Here is a 23,767-nt window from a genome sequence, read left to right as displayed (position 1 = left end):
GTGGAAGACTAGGGGCAACAACACTTCCGTCTTTATATTTGTGAGTGGTATGCTTCCTGGTTTCCATAATTTTGCTTTCCATTTTTCTTGCTAACCTGAATGCCTTCTCTAATGAATCAGGTTCCCAAAGGCGAACACCATGTTGGATATTATCCTTTAAAGACCCTATGAACACATCAATCCTATGCTCCTCTGGAATATCTTTTACCCTTATGTTCAATTTTTGGAACTCCTCAATGTGCTCCATTATTGAACCCTTTTGTTTGAGACTTATCAATTGGCTAAAAAAAGTGTTGCTTTTTGTATCCTCATAATGTGCTATCAATTCTTCCGTAAAAATTGCCCAAGTCATAAATTGTTTACGAGAGCATAGCCATTGATACCATACAAACTGATTTGGTTCCAAATATAAAGTTTCCATACGTACCTTTTGTGTGTTTTGCACATTATTGAGATCGAAGAATTGCTCCATCTGTAATATCCATGTGGCGGGATCCTTGCCATCAAACTTCCTCATATCGATTTTTGGAATATTGTGTGTCTTCGATCCAACATTAGAGTATATGGAATCATGATTAACATTTCTTTTGTTCACATCATGAGTTTCCTTTACAACCTTTTCACCATTAGTAAGTATTTCTTGTAAAAAATTTGTCAAATCTGTCTTCAAATCTGCCATGTATGTCTTCAAATCTGTCATGTCTCTCTTCAAATCTGTCTTTGAATCATCCGTCTTAGCTTCCATGCCCTTTATCTTAGATTCCACACCATTTATCTTAGATTCCACTCCATTTATCTTAGCTTCTGTTAGCTTTTGTGAGTGTGACATTTTTTGCACTTGTTCTTGTAATTTTGATATATCATGTAGCATTTCATCCTCTTCTTCATGAGTCATGCTAGAGCTTTCAGGTTCCTTACTAGGTGTTTGCATTTTCTTTCCTCGGGGCATCAGTTACCAATAATAATGCTTTACTATGCCCTTTGAATTCCTTCAAACCAAGCTTACGCAAAAATTAAAAAAAGAAAACTACACAACTTTTTCAGTTTGTAGAAGCGTGATATTGAATTTGATGTATCTCTATAATTTCAGATCATCCAGTTCTGAAATTGCAACTTGTAGTAGCCTTCTATGTCCTCTTTCCAATGCCACAAGTCTGACCCAAATTGGATTCTGCAAGGAAGAGTTATGTGAAATCTCCCACAGTGACTTGATTATAGACTAGTTCAGTAGAGCGAACTTGTACGATGTGCCACGAGTGCCTGTTTTGACCTTTGGTTCTGAAAAATAATAAAAGAAACTACAGTCCATCCTCTTTCTGTACCTTCTTACAAAATTTCAATTCGATCCCCAGAGAGAACGTTATGACGATTTTCCCCAGGTCACCTGTTTGGAATGTAATTCATGAGTCTGCAAAAAGACCAACTTCCTTAGATCATATCTCCGCAAATATAGCACAAAAAGCTCTGAAATTCGGACCCAAGTTTCAACGCGTTTTCTTCTCAAATGGTTTTTTTTCAACTTCTGAAACATCACAGAAAAAACGTTATAGCGAAAATTTCATGATGACCTGTTTGGAGCAGTGAAACCCTAGAATCCAAAGCTCTGTTACCAAATGTTATGTAACCTGCTCAAGAAAAAGATAGAAAAGATAGATCAACGCCTTAGAATTTAGCCTCTTCAAGGGGGCAACCTCCTTTACATCACATAAATTAAAAATTCTTGGATGATTCAAATGACAAAACCTCCTTTCTATATATAGGAGTCTAAGGAGTCACAATATAATCCAATCGACCTAACAATAATAATATAAAGACACAAAAGTATCAATAGAGGGATTCTATGGGGCATAGTAATAACAATATGGGGGCAATAGGGGCACAACAATATTAATAAGGGGTATAACTACAATAGTAATGGGGTAATCACTAGTATTATAGGGACCCAACAGAGTCGACCTAAAATTAGACTCTACATAGGTTTTCCTTCCCCTCAGTTTGCATGCAACTCAAGTGTTGAAGATGATGATGTCCCAAAAGAGTTGCAGTTACAAAACTCTAAGATGTAGATTTGAAGCAACCTTTTAATTATCTTCTGGTCATTTGTAATGTCAGTTTTTCATGTTCATGATCATGTTGTATTATTTTGTAAGTGAGATGGTACTTACATATGATGGGCCAATTTATTATATTATATATGTAGCCCAACTATTACAGAGTTGTACCAGACAAATCCTTATAAGTGTTTTTTTCACCTAGTTGGCTCTAGATCCTTCTAAGTTTTTTCACTTGCGTAAAGTTGTGCGAAAATACACTCCTCTAAAGACATAAACATGTTCTATGTACACCTAGATTAGTTGATGAGCTTCTTATCCCTTGGATTATTGTTTTTTCATACCTCTCACATTGAGTCATCATGGACATCAGTCAAAGTTGGTCTGAGTCAATAAAAGTCCTTGTAAATGGTCACACCATTACCCCTTCTATGAGACCTCAACCCTCAACATATTTTCATGCATTACACATATTTTTATGCATCCACATGTGTGGAGCCTACCCCACTAGCGCCTTGCATTATTTGACCATCTCCTTACTTGATTTAGCATGACTCCTTGGGAAACAATGTGTTTGAAATCTAGAAACACATATCTCTTAAGATTTTTGATATCGACGGACCCACCCCAAATGACCCAATGAGTTGTTTGGGTAATTGACTTAGAATAGGGTTTGACTTCCTCGCTATGCGCTTTTATGTTGTCTTCCTGGAATTAGATGAAGGAATCACCTTAAATGTGGGAAATCCACTATTGAATTTAGCGACTTCAAGACCTCGGTGGAGCAATACCTTTCAGATTAGAACCTGGAGAAACAAGGCCGAGGTACAAAGGGGAGGGGTTGCTTTAGCCAAAATTGCATTACATTACAAGTTTTTCAATTTGACAGACCAGAGATGGGGCCACACTTGCAAATCAGTTAAGAATGGTTGCTTTCTCTATGTTTTTGGTGGTTATGGCAAGGATAATTACCATACAAATGATGCTCATGTCTTTGATTTAGGCAAGCACACATGGAGTAAGCCTATGGTGAAAGGAACCCCGCCCTCTCCTAGGGACAGCCATAGATGTACCATAAAGGGAACAAATTTGTTTGTATTTGGTGGCACAGATGGGAAGAACCCTCTATGGTAGTTTCATATGCTGGACACTACTACAAATACATGGGTGCAACCTAGTGTAAGTGATGAAGGACCAATGATTCTTGAGGGGCACAGTGTTGCACTCATTGATCACCGTCTATTTATATTTGGAGGTTGTGGAAAAGATCAATATGAATCTAAAGAGATACATTACAATGACCTTTACATACTAGACACAATTAACTAAATTTGGACAAGGGCTGTAACCAGTGGTACACCACCCTCTCAGAAGAAAGTGCTATGAAATTGAGTGAAACATGAAAGCCAAAATTAAAGATTTCTCATGCAATTAAGCAATCTTTGAAGAGAGAAGAAGATGGGCAGGGAAACTTTGTCATGGATTTAGAAAATCATGCACAAGGGACTGTGACAAAGCCACTTTCTTTGTCATTAAATCAACCTGTAGCTACATCTGGTATGTATCAACAATACATGCAATCACTACCTATTTGTTCTCCATCTACTGCTCAAGCATGACCTGAGGCACTATATGGCTTCTCGCTTTCCCGCTTCACATGCTACATAAGAGGGTCTTTCTGGTCCTGCATTGAGCCAAGAGATAGGGTTATGTGCTATTCAAACACTTCCTACACCATCAAATTAGGGTAATCAATTACCTCCAGTTTAGGGAAGTGAAAAATAACATGAACATGGGCAACAACCTAGTTCATTAGGGTATATCCAAAGTATTCTTATACTGTAGAGTGTAGACATCCTTTGGCATATATTGATTTATCATGTTGGCTAGTTGGATGGAAATGATTTATCCCATTGAGAACATATTTTTCACACAAGCATGGAAAGAATGTAATTTTGTGGAGCGGACAAGTTTTTCATAGTTAGAAACCGATATCAAAAAAAATATAAGTAGTTAATCCTTACATTCCCTTATGATGGAGGGTTCGACAACTTCCAAAAGGAATGTCAAGAGACGGACCCTTATCATCGAAAATGTCGGCGGGAAACAAAACCTCATTTTGGTGGGCATCTTGATCAAGCTTCCACAATGCAAACTAACTATAGTCCAGGAATCAGAAAACCATTATAGCGGAAAAAAATAAAAATACAGGTTGAATCTGTTATTTAACACTCTCCACACTAATTACCAAACCAATTTAGCACTAGTCTGCTTTGCTCTACTCTGTCCTATGAGAAGCATAATAATGATGCACTCCCAAAGAAAGTCAAAACCCTATTTTTTTCCTACTCATAAATCCCTCTCGCATCCCACTCGAGCCACTTCATTTTCCTCTTCTGCTTCACCTTAATTTCCTAATTTATCTTCATTCGCCAGATCTATTTTGCCAAGAAAAAATTCACAGTTTCAAACCCCAGGCGACACTAGAAATACCATTTCTTATTCTTCTTTGTAGCATGCATGCACTCTCCCACAAATCATCCAAGTTCGTTTAGTTGCCACCTACATATAAAATAAGAATAAAGGAAATTCGTTCCCAAATTGTAGTTGATTAATACCTATTTTAAATAAATATATGGAAGAAATTATCTCTATCGTCTAACATCAAAATAAATGACTCACAACGGAATAGGTGGCATGGGAGGAGAGTTGATTTTAGAGGGGAGCACCTTACGACATAATTAAGACAATATTATCTAACAACTGCAAAATTGACTTTCAAAATGCTCCCTAAGTCCACTAGCTTGCAGGCTACTACTTTCTTGTGCCTATATCGAGGCTGTTATTTCTCTTACCATTCACGTTATCTTATATAAAGACAACGATTTGTTGGGCTCTTCATTTTGTGGGGGTAGCCACCTCTAAAGAATGTGACAAATTTTCTTGGCAAGGTTTCCTTGATATTAATTCCACTTATGTCCCTTCTATCTATGTTGATACAATTAGAGACAACTTGTTTGTCTTTGAATTGGGCTGGTGAGTCACTTTGGTGCTTACTATTGCATAACAGTTGATAAACTAACTAAACAGTGGAATACTTCTCCTGGTTATGTGATTAAGCCTCGAATTTGAATTTCCCTTAATATGCATCCCCTCAAACTTTGGATCTAGCTTAGGCTAATCAACTGCAAGAAATATTACAATGTGGTTGGCTTACAATTGGGTGGAGATTTGAAGTCCTTCCTTCATTTTTTAGTCATCATTAAACACACAGATAATTGTACATTGCTTATGTGTATTGCCTTATGGAGTGTGATGAATCTTGTTACATTGTGAATGTTGCAAGATTTTGCATGTTTGTAAATGTAAATGAATGTCTTAGTTTTGATGCTCACTATATCTTCATGATTAGAATGGTGTCATGTATGCACATGAATTTCAAAGTGTGCCTAGAATATGTTATTCATAATTAGGTGTGTGGTGAATGCGTAATTATGTGTCCATATTCAGTCAGTTTATTTCCAAATTTATGGGTATACTTAGTTTAACCAATCCCTATGCTAGTTATTTTGTCAAAATTGAGAATTTAGGTATGAGGAATTGGGCCATGAGTGCCCTTCAAACTACAGAAGGGTGGGTGCACAACATTTGTAGTTCTTCTTTATGAACCTAGCCTAGTGTTGAAGCCCCAAAAATTAGGTCCTACAACAAGGGGGATACCCATCTAGTCTGGACCTTGAAAGCAGCTCCTTTTCCGTTTGTGATGGTGGGTCGAACTAGGGAAAATGGGACCAGTTTCCAAATTTTTGTGTGTGAGGAGAATTGATATTTCCTTTTCTAATGATTTCTAAGTAAAATGCTTTTAATCTAAGTCTAATTTAAAACATGAAATTGTATTCTAATGAAAAAAAATATCTAATTCTAAAATTAACTTGGGATTTAACTTTTCAGTTATGAGATCTAAAATAATTTCTAACAACAATTGGTAATAAAGATCATTCAATTGCTACGAGAAAAGAATTTGATAAAAATGAATTGTTTCATATAAAAAGTTAGCCGAAACTATTGTGAGAAACATATCGCATAATAAGTCATTCATACATTAAAGCATAAATAGAATAGTCACCACCGTACAAAAGTGCCAAATGATAACTCAAACATTCAAGCCTTCATATATAAATAACTGAACATAAATATCACTTTAACACATAAGCAAAAATCATTAAGAGATAAAAGTACCATTGATAACAAGTTCTACTCATGAGTGTCAGCAATATAGATTTATCTCTTCCTGATTCAACATCTACTAAAAGTACAAAAGTGCATTTCAGTAGTAGACATTAAACATAGATATCAATAAATCTCATTCCATTCATTCATCAAAACCTCCTTCGAGGGTGTAGAAGTGCATGTTCTGAGGAAATGTTTTTAACAAATTTTAGAACCCCTCTCTAAATGCATGAGAGGGGTTAAAATACTACTACCTACATACTAAAAATAGTTTATTACAAAAATATAGGAAGAGGTTTAAATGACCGCCCTCATCTAAGGAAAAAATAAATCAAAACTAAAACTAAAACTAAATCTGGAATTAACTATCTATGTATCTGTTATCTGAGATCGAAAGCATTCAACATTGGCTTGAGGAGCGTCAGTTGGCTAATCTCTAATTTTAGTTGCCCTGCGAAAACAGAATTGGCAAGTGCTGGTGCTATCTTCTCGGCAGAGTTCGTAAGGCATTTGAGAATCATGCATTGACTGTGTGGTTTAACCAAGTAATGCTAGTAAGAATCCCAATTCAACTTGGTTAACTTCTTGATGGACTCTACGCTTTCCTCAGCCTTTTATCTCCAGCTTGTCTACAGTTGTTGTGCCTTTGGGAGAAATTTCGGAGTGGTCTCTGATATGAGTTTTGCTCTGTGCAGGTTTTCATTGACAGAGTCAATGACGTTGTTTGTCGTTGTAGCTACTTCTTCTGCTGCCTGTTCTGTGCGTCCCAATTATGAAAGAGCATTCCTTTGTGGGGTTTGTTGATTCTGAACACGCCTGCTTACCTTCCTTCTTTTGATTCCTGCCAAGTGCTAGGTTTCAGCCAAATCTGCTTACCGCCCAAGGATGTCCCCAATAAATACCGTCGGTTTGGGAGTGCGGGTCTCGCCTTTAGCCTTTAGCGCTTTTCCCCACGGTTTTCCTGGCTTACATGTGACCGAGCACTCCGGGGCTTTCCTTCTCGAGGGGTTTTGCCTAGCTATGGTGCTAATCGTGCATTGAAAACTACCTTCTTTTCCTGATTCGGGCTTCCCAGGTGCTAGGTTCGCCTCCTATGTGTTTCTGGTAGATGATACATAAACCTTAAATCTTGCGGAGTGAATAACCCAATGAGATCTTGGCCTCGAGACTTGAATTGTCTATCCATTATATCAGCACTATCCAGTACCCACTTAACCATGTCTGTTTATGGAAGAATCTTAGGTCTTGCCGCTATCCGGTGCAAGAACAAACATGCAAGTTCTGTGATTGATGCTTCAGATGACCCGTGTGAGTCTGCTATTGCTTTAACCTCCATAACTATGGGAATTTCTTCTTCGAGCAGACTGTACATGCCTTCCCAAGTAGTTATGTTGGCATCTCTGTTACAGGTGGTGTCTGTGTATAAGGGCATTATCTCTTTGTCCTCAGCAACTAGAGCTTTTCCATTCTTTCCCATTATGCTCTACACACTGCTGCGTATATTATTCTGCTTTCCACTCTAGCAAATTTACAAGGAAAGAATAATGGTAAGAGACAAGGTGACGGAAAGCTCTTAATGCTAAAATCATATCAAATATATCACCCTACGTGTAACAAACTTTCGATCATATCTAAATCTTATCTCATAAATGACCATCAACTAACCATTAAATTGACATTAATGCCCATAACTTGGTATCGGATTACGAGAAAAACTTTATCAAACGATGAGCCTTGCAGATCTATGATAAAGCAATTTTGCGATTTGATTCACAATATCGCAGATCGCAATATCGCAGATCACAATATTGCTAATTCGTTTCATTAACAATCATTTATCACCTCATATTTCTATGAGATGTGATTTGTGAGATGTCCTATCGCATATCGCTGGATTGGGATATTTTACCTTAGGTGATACTTGCGGCATATCAAAGCTGCGATGTGTGATGGGTCTTTAAGGTGTGCGACCTCCCATCGTGTTTTCGTAAGTTCGGAAGTTTGCTTATATGATGTCCTCCATTACCCTTTGCGATGCGATGTTTTATTATTGAGAGAATGATTTTATTCGGAACTTATCATAAAACTTAAGTTCTTTGGGTTTTGCGGATCTTTTTGTAAGTTTCTGATAGTATGTTTTATTCAAAGGGGAATATAAGTGCTACTTTTTATTTTTTAGGAGGGTCCATATTTATTTAGTATTAGTAGTAAAACTAAATAAAAATGGGGGTTGTTGCTGGCCACAACAATTGGCGCTTCATTAGGAAGAACCAGTTATCTCTGATTATCTTTTGAATTTTCTAAACTTCCAAAACATAAGAGTTTTCTGGAAAATCAAACTTTATTATAGAAACCTAAAGTGCATTATGCTTTCAGCCGTTAATGGTAGTTTGTTTCTCTTGTGTTAACTCTGATTATTTACTTCCCAAAGCTAGTCATTGTATTTACATCAGCCACTACTTGGTTTATAAAGATAAAAACAAAGACTTCTCTGTAGATCAGTTTTAAGTATGCTCATTTGTCGTAGGTAGAGCCTCTATTACCCAGCAATGATCCTAAATCCTACTTGGAGAAATACACAATTTTCAAAGATAAATCCATATCCACAGTTATTGCTTTTGTTTTCTTTTAATTCTTAAAGAACAATGTCTTAGTTTGGTACCCAAATTATGACAGTGGCATTCACTTGATTTATAACTTTGCTGAACAAGCTGGCTCGTGATGAGACCCATTGTCTTTTGATTGCAACAATCATTGCCCTGTTTTGGTATGCAGTTTTGGCAATGTCAGCAACTTATAATATCTATGATCATGATAAGTCGGCTCATGATGAGACCTCTTATTCTTTAAGTTTATAGTTTATCATTGGATTTCTCCTTCAAACTCGTCATTCCCTAGGTGGGAGGAATTTATTGGTTCCTTAAGAATAGCTTTGGACAACAATTATAGTGTTTTTGGGAAAGAGCTTTTCTATAGAGAATCTTTGTTTTGTTATTGATGCTTTTCATTGACTGATATAAATCAATTTCTCATTAAAGGTTGTTTTTCATCAAAATTCGTAAGGCTGAAACTAGTAACATTCCTAGGCTTATAGCATTTGAAAGAATAATGATCAATTTTCCAAATCAGTTCTATTTATACAAGCAAAAAAAAAAAATCTAAAAGAAACACTAGTCTTTTTCATGAATTCCAAACGTAACCATTTACAACTTGTTTTATTGTCAAAATAAATCTATAAACGATAATTTACAAAAAATAGAAGAGGTCATCTTCTATGAAAAATATTTTTTAAGGATCTTCCCATTAACAGGTAAATATTCTCTTTTCCCTACTAAATCTTGTAACGTGAAAGTGGATGGACCTATGATTTCCACAATTTGGAATGGGCCAAGCCACATTCGTTGGAATTTTGAATGTTTTCCTTTTTCTTCGTGAGCCTTATCCCATTTTAAAACTAAATCTCCAATTCGAAAATCCTTCCTAGATACCATGTTTGAATCGAAGGAAGCCTTCACTAATGCTTGATGATGAGCATGTGTAATTTTAGCCTGTTCTCATTGCTCTTCTAGCTTAAGGATCTACAATTGTCTTAGTTGTAAAGATGAAGTTGGTGTTTCGTCAATAAATTGAACTAAGGCCAAAGAGGGAATTGCTAGATGAGTTGGGAGAACTACTTGTTTGCCATACACTAAATTAAAAGGAGAAGTGCCAATGGAGGCTTTCCGGGTTATTCAGTCTACCAACAGAGCATACATCAAAGATTTGTGCCAATTTTTATAATTCTGATCAATGGTTCACTTATTCATTCTGATTAAGTTTTGATTCATTGATTCGGCCAACCCATTCCCTTATGGGTAATAATTGGTAGAATATTTAAGCTTAAAACCTCTTTTAAGTGCAAATTCAGTCATAGCATTTCCAGAAAAATATGATGCATTATCAAACTTTAAAGAAGAGGGTAAACCAAGCCTAGTGATTATGAACTGATCTATGAAATCAATGATGTGCTCAACATTCGCTGTCTTGAGAGGAACTGCTTCTACCCATTTAGTAAAATAATCTGTAGCTGTAAGGATATACCTATGCTATTTAGAAGAGTGAGGAACAATCTCGCCTATTATATCCAATCCCCATTGATCAAAGGGTTGATCGATATTGACTGGTTGCAAAGGCAATGAAGGTTTCTTCTTTCTCCCAGCAACAGTTTGACAAATATGACATTTCCTTACATAGCTATGCGCATCTTTAAATAGTGTAGGCCAATAGTATCCCGCGCACAAAATTTTATGTGCTGTAGCATCTCCCACATAATGTCCACCTATTGGTCCATCATGGAGTTCCTGCAACACCTTTTTGTTGGAAATAATATTGAGAGGGGGGGATGAATCAATCTTATCAAATCAATCACTTTTCATTTTCATTCTCAGATACATATACGCTACTTCAGTTATGGGAAACTGCGTATATACGCAACTGTGTCTAAAGCAACCAGCGTATATCAGTAAACTTATGATTCGTTAAATGTTGATATTTAATCAGTGCATCAGAACTTCATTAACATTAAGAACAGTAAACAGGTGCAGTAAAATAGAACAGATCATCAAAAATATGAACACAAGATATAAGGTGCAAACCCAATGTGGGTGAAAACCACCTGCTGCAATTTGTCTCTATCTTCTTTTAATAAGAAACTTCTTTTAAAAATATTTATGTACTGGTGTAGCCTTATACCAGTACACAGGAATCTACCTGCAGAAGGCGACAACCTTCTCTCGTTCTCCAGCTTCTCCTAGAAGGGAGCTACAACCCCCTTAGCTCTTGTACTATTTGATGTACTAGTACGTAGGTGCTAACCTACAGAAGGCTACAACCTTCTCTTTTCTTCCAGGGACCACGTTTCATAAATTTTTAGACTGGATCCATCAATAGCATCAATCAAACATTAAAATATATCTACATCAATCAATCTCCCTTGCACCAAAACAAAACTGAATCAAACAGTCACTTCTCTGAATGTTGTAACCAAAATACATTAACAGTAACCAGAAACCAATTCTAAACCCATAACACTGCAGCAATAAATAGAAGTAGCTAAAACATATTTTGTGAGACGTACGCTACTTCAATATGTGAAACTTGCGTGCATACGCTTATGTATTAAGGCAAACCAGCATATACTCTATTTTGAATTACTGAACCAGCGTGTATACACGCCTCTACTATGCCGAACTTGTGTACAGATCTATAAAAGATAGTTTACCCTTTCCACTTATTCAGACATCAGTTATACCCAGATTATCAAATTTATGGATCAAGTCATGCGCCAAATATAACAGATCAAAATCACACAAAGATACTACTATTCAAGCCTTAAGATCTTGACCCAACAATAGAACTTATCCTTCTTCTAGCTCTTAGGTTCCTCCTTGGTTTAGATCCAGCTATGCACCATAACCCAATTCTAGATCTTGGTCTTCATAACATATTCAATGCTTGAGTGAATGGATTTGCCTAATGATCTCCTTTCCCTTTTATAGTCTTAGGCCTTACTCAATACCATGGTCCAAAACCATAGAGAATCAACCCCATGGACCCAATACCTGGGTTCAACACTTCGAACAAGATACCATGGTCCAAAACCATAGGTCCAAATACTATGGACCAAAAAATAAGTTTTCCCACATGTACGCACTTTTCCTTGCATGAAAGTGCATGCATACATATACGCGCATTTTGATTGGCGATCCCGCGTGTATACGCGACTTGGTTAAGAGGAACCTGCATATATGTTTTTTCCTTCATTCTGAGAGCCTGAACTATGATCTGTCATTTGAGTGAGTTGCCATCAAGGACAAAACCTGTGTCATAATGCTAACAGTCTCCTCCTTTGGACTTGATGGCAACCCCAAGTCACTAAAAGTCATTCTCCCCCTTTGTCATCAAGGGCAAAGGGTTATGCTCCCCCTGAGTACATGCTGAAATCTTTGCTCAGCTATGTTGCCCATGCTCCTCCTAACTATAGGCAAGGTCTACAAGAAGATGGTCTATAAGAAGAAACATGACATTATACATCATAAATGACCTTCCTATCACCAAAGACTCATACATACATCCATCTCCTAACCAACTGGGGATACACCAAAAGTTTACACATGATAAAACAAGAACATTACATCATCCATCCCAGGCATAGTGGGGAAACCAAGATAGGCCGTTACATGACCTTGATAATAAAGAAAATACATGACATAGAGACTAAATATATGAGACAAGACTATGATAGTCATCAGTAACTAACATCAGCAACATCTGTCAATCATCATCAAGACTAGCAACCATGATCTCCCTCTGCACCTGTTCCACCTGAAAGAAAATGAACCAAGATCTTCTAAGATAATGCCAACAATGCATTATTAGAAGTATATGCTCCCCCTGAACCTGTGCCAGATGGTCTCTATCAGACCCATATTAGACTCTTTTCATCCTAAGTCTGGCCCCACTGTTTGTCTTCAAACCAACATATATGCGACTGTATCCATAGAAATAGGTGTATGTACATGGATAAGCTTCATCAAACTCGTGTAAAACCATTGTTCTCTAAAACAAATAATTTCAATAGTAAGATGATGCATCAACTACTCCAAGCTTTTGTCTGAGGTATTCAAATGTCTCCCTGGGTAGTGGTTTGGTGAATATATCAGCAACCTGTTCCTTGGAGGGAACATACTCCAATTTGACCTTTTGTTCAAGCACTTGTTCCCGGAGAAAATGATACTTGATAGGTCTGTGCTTGGTCTTCGAATGCGTGATTGGATTCTTTGAAATACTTATTGCACTTGTATTATCACAAAAAATAGAGATAGGTGGAGTACAAGTGATTTTAATATCTTGCAATGTTTGCATCATCCAAAGGAGTTGTGTGCAACAAGATGTAGCAGCCACATATTCTGCTTCAACTATAGATAATGCAATTGAACTTTGTTTCTTGTTGAACCAAGATACTAATCTGGAGCCCATAAAGAATGCACCACCACCAATGATTTTTTTGTCATCCATGCTTCCTGCCCAATCTGCATCTGTATATGCATGAAGTGTGAGATCTGTGTCTCCAGGATACCATAAACCATAGTTTTGTGTTCCTTGAAGATATTTTAAAATCCTCTTAATTGCCTGAAGGTGTGCTTCTTTTGGATTTTCCTGGAATCTTCCAACTACTACATGCATGATGTCTAGTCAGGTACCTGCAAATAGAGTAGACTTCCAATCATGGATCTATAGGTTGGTTGATGCACTACTGTTGATTCATCATTTGTGCTAAGGCTGCATCCTGTTACCATAGGGGTACATACTGGTTTCGAATCCTACATCCCATATTTCTTCAAGATCTGCTTGAGGTACTTGGTTTGTGATAGAAAGATATCGTCTTTGTTTTGTTGGACTTGTAAACCAAGAAAATATGTGAGCTCACCAAGTAAGGAAATTTCGAATTATTTCTACATCACTAAAGCAAGGTTTTGACTCGTGGTTTCTTCAATGCTACCAAAGATGATATCATCAACATACACAACAAGTATTAGCAATTTATCATTGCTAATTTTTATATATAGATTTCTATCTGTTGATCCTTTTGAAAAACCTTTTTGATGGAGATATTTGTCAAGACGAAAATATCAAGCCCTTGGAGCCTATTTAAGGCCATAGAGAGCCTTTTCGAGTCTGCATACAAGTTTTGGATCATTCCCAAGGATGAATCCATCTGGTTGCTCGATGTACACTTCTTCTTCTAAGTCTCCATTTAGAAAAGTAGATTTCACATCCATTTGATATACTTTGAACTCTTGAAAGCTAGAAAGAGAAAGGAACATTCTTATGGCATCAAGTCTAGCAACTGGTGCAAAAGTTTCTTCAAAGTCTATACCTTCTTGTTGAGCACACCCTTTACAAACAAGTCTAGCCTTGTTTCTAATAACATCTCCATTCTCATACAGCTTGTTTTTGAATATCCATTTTGTCCCTATGACATTCTTATCATTTGGTCTAGGAACCAACTCCCAAGTGTTATTCTTTTCAATCTGCTCAAGTTCTTCATTCATGGCCTTGACCCAGCATTCATCTTTTCATGCTTCACTTACATTTCGTGGTTCAGTGGAGGAGAGCAATGCTAGATAGCTTGAAGCTTCTGAAATAGTTCTTCTTGTTTGTACACCTGCCTCTTTCTGCCCCAAAATTTGAGTCTTTGGATGATTCTTCTAGACATACCTGGATGGAGTCTTTTCTTCTACCCTTATCTATTCTTCTGGTGCCTCATAGGTTTCTTCTTCATCATTAGTCTGATTTGATGTTGAAGGATATTACTCATTGTTTTTGAAATCTTCGGATTTTACCTGCCTTGGATTGTTTCCTGCTTCATCAACCACTGCATCAATACTTTCAACAATTTTTCCAAGTCTTTTATTGTAACACTTATATCCTTTACTTCAGGAAGAGTAACCAAGGAGAATGCCTTCATCTGCTCTAGGTTCAAACTTGCCGAGGTTTTCATCAGTCCTTTTGATGTAACATTTTCTTCCAAAATTTTTGAAGTATTTTACTATAAGAGTCTTACCATACCAAAGTTCATGAGGAGTTTGAGTGTTGTTTAGCCGGATGTTTGTTTTGCTGAGAATAGTAATCACAGCAAATGCAGCTTCACCCCAGAAGGTTGTAGGAGTTCTAGACTCATCAAGCATAGCATGAGCCATTTTTTGAACCATTCTATTCATTCTTTCCACTACTCGATTTTGCTGATGAGTCCTTGTAGTAGAGAATTCTCTTCTTATTCCATGTTCTTCACAAAAATTGAAAAATTAATCTGAGGTAAATTCCCCTCCTCGATCAAACCTGAGGCATTTGATTATACGATCTAATTCATTTTCAACCAAGGCTTTGAAAGCATTGGACTTTTCAAAGGCTTCATATTTATGCTTCAGAAGTCCTATCCAACACATCCTGGAAAAGTTATCAATGAACAATATAAAGTATTCCTCTGGACATGAGGTGATGTTTTCCTTGATGGACCACATAAATTAGTATGGAAAAGTTCAAGTGGCCTACTAGCCAATCCTTCCTTCTCAGGGAAATGTGTTCTGGTTTGCTTACCAAACTGACATGATTTGCATATTGTATTTTCTGGAATTCTGATGTTAGGAAGATCGCAAATAGCCTGATACTTGTATGCTTTCCTTATCTGAGAGAAGCTTATATGTCCCAACCTTCTATGCCATAGCCAATTTTCATCACTTTTTCTTAGATAGCATTTTTGTTGTCCTCCCTTGAGTATGTATAGATTATTTGGAGTTCTTATCCCTTTGATCATTGTTTCTCCTATATCAAGATCATGAAAAATACATCCATTTGATCGAAATATTACCTCATTTCCTTGATCACACATTTGGCTAACACTCAATAGATTATGCTTTAAGCCATCAACATACATAACATTTCCAGCTTTTACTTTTTCTTTTAAAACAACAGAACCTTTACCTTTTATGAGTGCAGGGGTGTCATTTCCAAATGAGACCTTCCTTTCCTTTTCTAAGGCACTATATGACTAAAGTTTTTCTTTATCACCTGTCATATGTTTCGAGCATCCACTGTCGATGTACCACTGATTTTCCTATCCTTCCACATACAAGGCTATACCACATATTTCTAGTTGTGGTTCTTTCTTTCTCCATGTTTTGGGACCCAATGAAACTTGCTCCTTTTGAGATGATTGTTGAAACCTACTCCTGCATTCAGAATCTTCATGACTGAAGTTGTTACAAATAGAACATTCTATTTCATTTTCAAGAGAAGAAAAGTTATTGTAGGTCCTTTCCATGATCCCAGTCACACTTCTTTGATTTCGTGCTTCTCTAGTCATGATGGTCTTGTAGGCAACACATTTAGCAGCTTTGTGTCCAAAGTTATGACAAGAGAAACATTGGCCATTGAAGAAATTCCTGCGATTATCAAACCTACTATCCAGCTGATTGTAGTTTCCATAGACATTCATTCTTGAGGCAAATTGAGAATGATTTACCTGCGGTTGGTTTTAGCTTCTATTAATCCTTTAAGTAGATTGCCCCAAATTTACTTGGTGATCTATGTTCATCTTTGAAGTAGATTGACCTTGATTTACTTGGTCATTTGCTTTATGCCTTTGCTGTCGATTGTCAACCTGTTCACTTCTCCTTGCTGCATCAAGATAACTTCTGGAGGTGGATGGATTCTGTGCTTGAGGTGCTTCTTCAGTATATCCAAGACTTGTCTTGATTAGAGGAGAGCGTTGCACTTTGATAATCTCATCTAAAGTTTTATATCCTTTAGCAAATCTAAGATTAAGAGCTTTTGTTTTCTCAATATCTTTTCTAAGTCCCACAATTTCACATTCTAACTTTTCATTGTGTTTTTCCCTTTCAGCAAGTTGGAATGTCAGAGTATCTATGATCATATTCTTTTCTTCTAAACATATTTTAAGTTTCGAAATTTCTTCATAGAGATCATCTTCATCTATAGCATCCAATAAATCATCATCTTCAAAAGCCATCAAAAGTCTATAATCATTACATTGTTCATCTTCATCACTAATTGAAAATCCATCATTGTCTTCATGTGTATAATAGCTCTTCTTACTTACATTCTGTTTTCTATTCCATCTAACTGGTTCCTTACCTTTGTCAAGCTTATCTTTAAGAGGACACTTGGCTGCATAGGGACCGACTCTTCCACAAGCAAAGAATTTGAAGGGTAGGTTACCTCTGAATCTCCCAGAACCCTGTTGAAGGTTCTTGACAAAGTTTGATTCTTCCTCTCCTTATGACATATGTCCTGACTCATTGTAATCTCATTTTCCTGAAGCTTTGAATGCGGCTTCTCTCATCTCTGATGGACCCCATTTTCTCATTTCGAAAGCAGTTAGGATTCCGTGCAGTTGTGATATGGTAATACTCTGAAGATTCTGCTTTTCTTCTATGGTAGACACCTTCGATTCAAACTTAGAGGATAAAGATCTTAGAACCTTTTCAACTAAAGTGACTTCTTTTATTTCTTCACCGAAGATTTTCATGCGATTAACAATCTCATTTATACGTAAGAAGTAATTAGCCACACTTTCATCATTTCGCATTTTGAGAGTTTCAGATTGAATTCTGAGAGATTGTAGTTTTGCACATTTTACCTGATCGTCTCCTTCATAGCTTAGAACGATCTTGTCCCATATTTCTTTAGCGGTTTTGAGCTGCATAACCTTGACGAATTCTAATTGAGATAGACTCCCCAATAGAGTATTGACAGCCTTTACATTTGTTTCATACTACTTTTTACCAGCCGTATCTGTAGGAGTTGCTGATGGAAATGTGTATCCTCCTTCCACGATATCCCAAACTTTTGTACCAAGAGATTTAAGATAGGCTATGATTCTTACCTTCCAATAGACGAAGTTGCTCTCATCAAAGATTGGTGGCCTGATAGATGCCTCCTTTTCATAGTTTCTCATGATGATAGATCTTCCTTCAAGTGATCAAGCTTCTTCTGAAGGACCTACTCTAATACCAATTGTTGGAAATAATATTGAGAGGGGGGGTGAATCAGTATTATCAAATCAATCACTTTTCATTTTCATTCTTAGATACATATATTCTACTTTGGTTATGGGAAACTACGTATATACACAACTGTGTCTAAAGCAACCAGCGTATACCAGTAAACTTATAATTCATTAAATGTTGATCTTTAATCAGTTCATCAGAACTTCATTAACCTTAAGAACAGTAAACAGGTGGAGTAAAACAGAATATATCATCACACATATGAACACAAGATATAAGGTCGAAACCTAATGTGGGTGAAAACCACCTACTACAATTCGTCTCTATCTTCTTTTAATAAGAAACTTCTTTTTACAATATTTTTGTACTGGTGTAGTCTTATACCAGTACGCATGCATCTACCTGCAGAAGGCTACAACCTTCTCTCATTCTCCAGCTTCTCCTAGAAGGGAGCTACAACCCCCTTAGCTCTTGTACTAGTTGATGTACTAGTACGTAGGTGCTGACCTACAGAAGGCTACAACCTTCTCTTTTCTTCCAGGGACCACGTTTCATAAATTTTCAAACTGGATCCATCAATAGCATCAATCAAACATCAAAATATATCTACATCAATCAATCTCCCTTGCACCAAAACAAGACTGAATCAAATAGTCACTCCTCTAAGTGCTGTAACCAGAATACATTAACAGTAACCAGAAACCAATCCTGAACCCAGAACACTGCAACAATAAATAGAAGTAGCTAAAACATATTTTGTGAGACGTACGCTACTTCAATATGTGAAACCTGCGTGCATATGCTTCTGTATTAAGGAAAACCAGTGTATACGCTGTTTTGAATTACTGAACCAACGTGTATACGTGCCTTTGCTTTGCCGAACCTGTGTACAGATCTATAAAAGATAATTTATGCTTTTCACTTATTCAGACATCAGTTATACCCAGATTATCAGATTTATAGATCAAGTCATGCACCAAATATAACAGATCAAAATCACACAAAGATACTACTATTCAAGCCTTAAGATCTTGACCCAACAATAGAACTTATCCTTCTTCTAGTGCTCAGGTTCCTCCTTGGTTCATATCCAGCTATGCATCATAACCCAACTCTAGATCTTGCTCTTCATAAGATATTCAATGCTTGAGTGAATGCATTTGCCTAATGATCTCCTTTCCATTTTATAGTCTTAGGCCTTACTCAATACCATGGTCCAAAACAGTAGAGAATCAACACCATGGACCCAATACCTAGGTTCAACACTTTGGACGAGATACCATGGTCCAAAACCATAGGTCCAAATACCAAAGACTAAATACCATGGACCAAAAAATAAGTTTTCCCACATGTACGCGCTTTTCATTGCATGAAAGTACATGCATACATATACGCGCCTTTTGATCGGCGATCCCACGTGTATATGCGACTTGGTTAAGAGGAACCTACGTATATCTATTTTTCCTTCATTCCGAGAGCCTGAACTATGATCTGTCATTTGAGTGAGTTGCCATCAAGGACAACACCTATGTCATAGCACCAAACCTGTTTCATAATGCCAACACTTTTCAACTTTAGATTTCTCAAGACATCGAAGGAGAACAGAACCATAATTCATCCTAAAAAGTACATCGTTTACGAGTTGATGCTGCTTAGCTTTCAATCTTAGGGCTCTTTTCTTTGTACAATTCAGATTTGAAAGAGCATATCTGTTCTTTAGAGAAAATATGATATCAACATATATTGATTCAATATCGTTTAGGCTTTCCTCATACATTTGTACTTCTTGATTTGGAGATCGTATTTTGGAAATAAGTAATGCTCCGACCAACATTTTGCAAAATCCTTGACCTCTTAAAATATTTGCTGGCTTAATCTCAGCATCATATTCTTGTAAGGCAGTCACCCAATTTGCTCTCTTTTCACCCATGTCTTTCTATACTAAGAGATTTCTTATCTCTGGAAACAGTACTATATTTTTTGTATGGGTTTTAAGAAGAAAAGGTCAAAAATTCTTGATCGCTTTGAAAACAACATAAGCTTGTTTCTCAATGTCAGAATAATTTAATTCATCCCCTTGCAGATTTGAACTAAAAAAGGCAATTTCGGCTTCTGCCTTGTGTTGATTGGCTTGAATGAGTATCACAACATATGATTTATCAGAAGCAAATGTATACAAAATGAAAGGGTCGAAAAAATTTGGAGTCGCTAAGGATGGGGCATTAACAATCACTTGCTTAATCAGATTGAATGCTTCATATTCCTCTCGGCCACATTTGAAGAGCGAATTCTTCTTGATCATTGCTTGTAATTGTGACACAATCCTTGAGAAGTCTGAAACAAATCTTTTCACAAAATTAATCTGGCCAAGAAAGGATTGCATGGCTTTTTTATTATGAGGCAAGGGTATTTTAGAAATATCCTTAATTCTATTGGGATCAATATGGATTCCAGATTGTGACACTATAAATCCAAGAAGTTTTCCTTCACTTAATGCAAAAAAGGACTTTTTTGGATTAAGTGAAATCCCATACCTTTGGCAACATTGGAAAATCTGCTTTAAGTTTCTAAGGTGATTACCGCATTTTTTAGAATATATTGTTATGTCATCCAAGTAAATCACCACTGATTTGTTTACTAATCCCTTAAATGCGATGTCCATGGCCCTTTGATATGTGGTACTGGAGTGTTAATCAGACCAAAAGGCATATTTTGATATGCGTAAGTGCCCCATTTGGTTCTGAACGTGGTTTTTAGCTAATCATCAGGATGGACCAGAACTTGGTTGTAGCCGGAGAAACCATCTAGAAATGACATTAATTTTGATCCTGCAACCGCTTGGAATATTTGTTCCATAGGAGGCAGGGGAAAACTATCCTTTTGGCAGGCTTTGTTAAGATTTTGAAAGTCAATACAAATTCTAATGTCTCTGTTTTTCTTTCTAACTGGAACCAAGTTGGAAACCCATATAGAATGTCGAATGGGAAAAATAATCTTGGCTTTCAATAATTTATTGAGCTCATATTTAATCTGGTTTTCCAGATTAGGGTGGATCTTCCTCAGCTTTTGCTAGACAGGTTTTTCATCAGCTATCATTGGGATAGTATGCTGAATGATTGAAGTGTCATAAGTCTTAAGGTCATCATAGTTCTAGGCAAAGACACTTTTGTATTGTTTCAGGAGACGAACAAAGGCTAATTTTTCTTCAGGGGCTAGGCCAAAACCTCGTTTGATATTCTGTGGCTTGGTATGAGTTCCTAGATTTACTAATTCATAGTTTAAAGTAGAACTCTGATGTTTTGAATTGGTAGATCTCTTAAACTGGTCTTTCAAATCATATAGGTCTTCCAACTTGAGTACCGATTTTGGTATAGCATTATCAGTGCTTTATTGTTGTAACTGTTTGTCATGTTGGTCCTCATCAATTATCTAATTAGTGTAACATCCTTCCGATGATAAGAAACTTACAATATTAGGATCATCGTCGAAAATTCTCCAGTTTGTAACATTATCAAGGATCGAGGGCCTAAAGATCAATTCGATTGAGAATCTATCTGGGCTATAGTCTTTTGAGGGAATGACCTTGGAAGCTACATTTGCCAGGAGGTCAGCACTAGCATTTTGGAGTCTCGGAATGGATGAAATATTAAATGCTATAAAATGTTGAGTCATATCTTGCACTAAAGATTGATAATGCTTTAAATGACCTGATAGACAGTGTATAGTATTTTGTACCTGTTTAATAACAATCTCAGAGTCTCTGAAGACTTGTAGATACTTGATATCTAATCCGATTGCTTTGTACAGTCCTTGGACTAAAGCTTCGTATTCTGCAGTGTTTTTTGTGCAATCAAACTCGAGTCTACATGTTAGCATAGTTTTTTTTTCCTCTGGACTAACTAATACAGATCCTGCTCCTGCTCCATCGTTAGTCTTAGAACCATCAAAAAATAATTTCCAAAATAAAGATATATTTACAGGACTATCTATAAAATTAACACATTTAGAACTATCTGTTTAAGAAAATTTTTCTACTTGAAACAGAATGGAATGTTCTAAGTAAGGCGAAGTATGAGCAATAAAATTTCCTAGGAAAGAGTCAACATAATAGTTTCCAATTATATTGTTGTCGTATACTACAGGTTCATTTTCTCCTTCCAATTCTGTCACTATTTATTTTTGGTGTCTTTCTTGCTGAACCTTTATCTGATTTGGTTTACCATTGTAAGGGAGCCACATATGTGACCAGTCGATCACAAAGTATCCATGAAGATTTTTAGACCAATCCCTACTAAGAATTAAGCCATAAAATTCAGGAATGTATGCGACTAGAATATCAATGACTTGACATACCTTTGGATTAGATGACAACCTTATGGTAACTTGATTTAGTTCACCGATTACTTCAACCTATGATTGGTCTAGCTGAACTATGCGTACTACAGATTTTTGAGGTTGGATGTTTAACTTTGCACATATTATTTTAGTCAAAATATTAGATGAAACTCCTAAATCTATCAAACAATTATGCAAGTTTTTATTGAAAATTTTGTAAGTAAGAAGGAATGGAGGAGTATGGGATTTTGACTTACCTCCAATTAAAGCAATATCATTCGGATCAACTACATTTCCCATATTAGTTGGAGGTCTTCCCTTCTCATGAGATGCTTACGAGATTATAGCAGCAGGCAGAGGTGCAACAGGTATTGCTTGTAACTCTTTCAAAAGTAGCTTTTGTTGATGTTTTAATTTGCTCAATTCATGAAAAGTAATGTTAGCCCTAGTATTCTTCATGTCTTCAATGATATTTTACTCCATCTCATCAGAAACAATTAGTGTTTTAGACAGAGTTAGAGAATCAGATTGGACTGGGCTTGTTTGAGTCGCTTTTGGTGACAATTTTTTACCTGCGACTTTATCTTTGGATTTCGAGCTTGCGCTCTTCTGTTTAGGACTAGGTTGTGGAGGATCGAGTTGATTTCTACTTCTGGTACTGATTGGTGATGCCTCTTGATCCTCTTCATCTGGAAGGATGAAGTCCCACATTCCCTGTACTTTAACAACTTCATCTTCATCAGTAGGTTCCTCGGTAGAAACTTCCTTTTCCTCTCCTTCAGACTCTGCATTTGTTATAGCATTGGGTGGCTTTGAATCCGTTGAAGGATTTTTCGAAGAAGTCTCTACTACTTGTCTCTTAACGTCAACCATTTCGTTAGACATGGTTTTTAGGACTTTCTGCAATTCTTCTAAATCAAATGGGTCTTTTGATTGCTTTTACTTAGGATCATAACTAAAGGTAACCTTCTTAGATTTTCCTTCATCGATAGCATTTTTCTTTTCTGAAGCTAAGATACGTTTTTCTATCGCTATCACTTCCTTCATGTTTTCAGCCAATGTTATCTTGGCAGCCATATCAACAAAGATCTCAATGTTCGATGGTAAAGCAGATATGTAACATTCGCTTTGAACTTCTTCTCTAGGCTTGGAAACGGTCGGAGTTTTGTTCAAAAGCTTGTTGAAACACGAGTTAAAATATTTGATAGGTTCTCTCGATTCAGTGTTTAGATTTGATAGATCATTTATCAGTGTTGTTGTAGATCTATCATCGCCAAACTTAGTCACGAATTTCTCTTGGAAAATGTCCCAACTACTGATGGATCCTGATGGTAATGAAAAATACCAGGATTTGGCTGCTCCTTGCAAAGTATAAGGGAAGAGCTGGACAACAACATCTTCATTAGTAACACCATTTAAATTTATCGATAACATAAAGTTGTTTATGTGTTCTTCTGCTAGCATGCCTACTTCAGGATTAAACTTGGGCAACCATTTTTCAAGATGGGCTGGTATTTGACTCAAGGGCGCAGGCATTAAGACTGCCCCTAGGTTATTCCATGGGGTTTGGTCCATCCCTAA

This window comes from Pinus tabuliformis, chromosome 1_2 (genome assembly GCF_031772625.1).
Source record: "Pinus tabuliformis cultivar Carrire ecotype Pingquan chromosome 1_2, CPIR1, whole genome shotgun sequence".
Classification (NCBI taxonomy): domain Eukaryota; kingdom Viridiplantae; phylum Streptophyta; class Pinopsida; order Pinales; family Pinaceae; genus Pinus; species Pinus tabuliformis.
The sequence above is the reverse complement of the archived record's forward strand: the minus strand, read 5'-3'. Positions refer to the sequence as shown.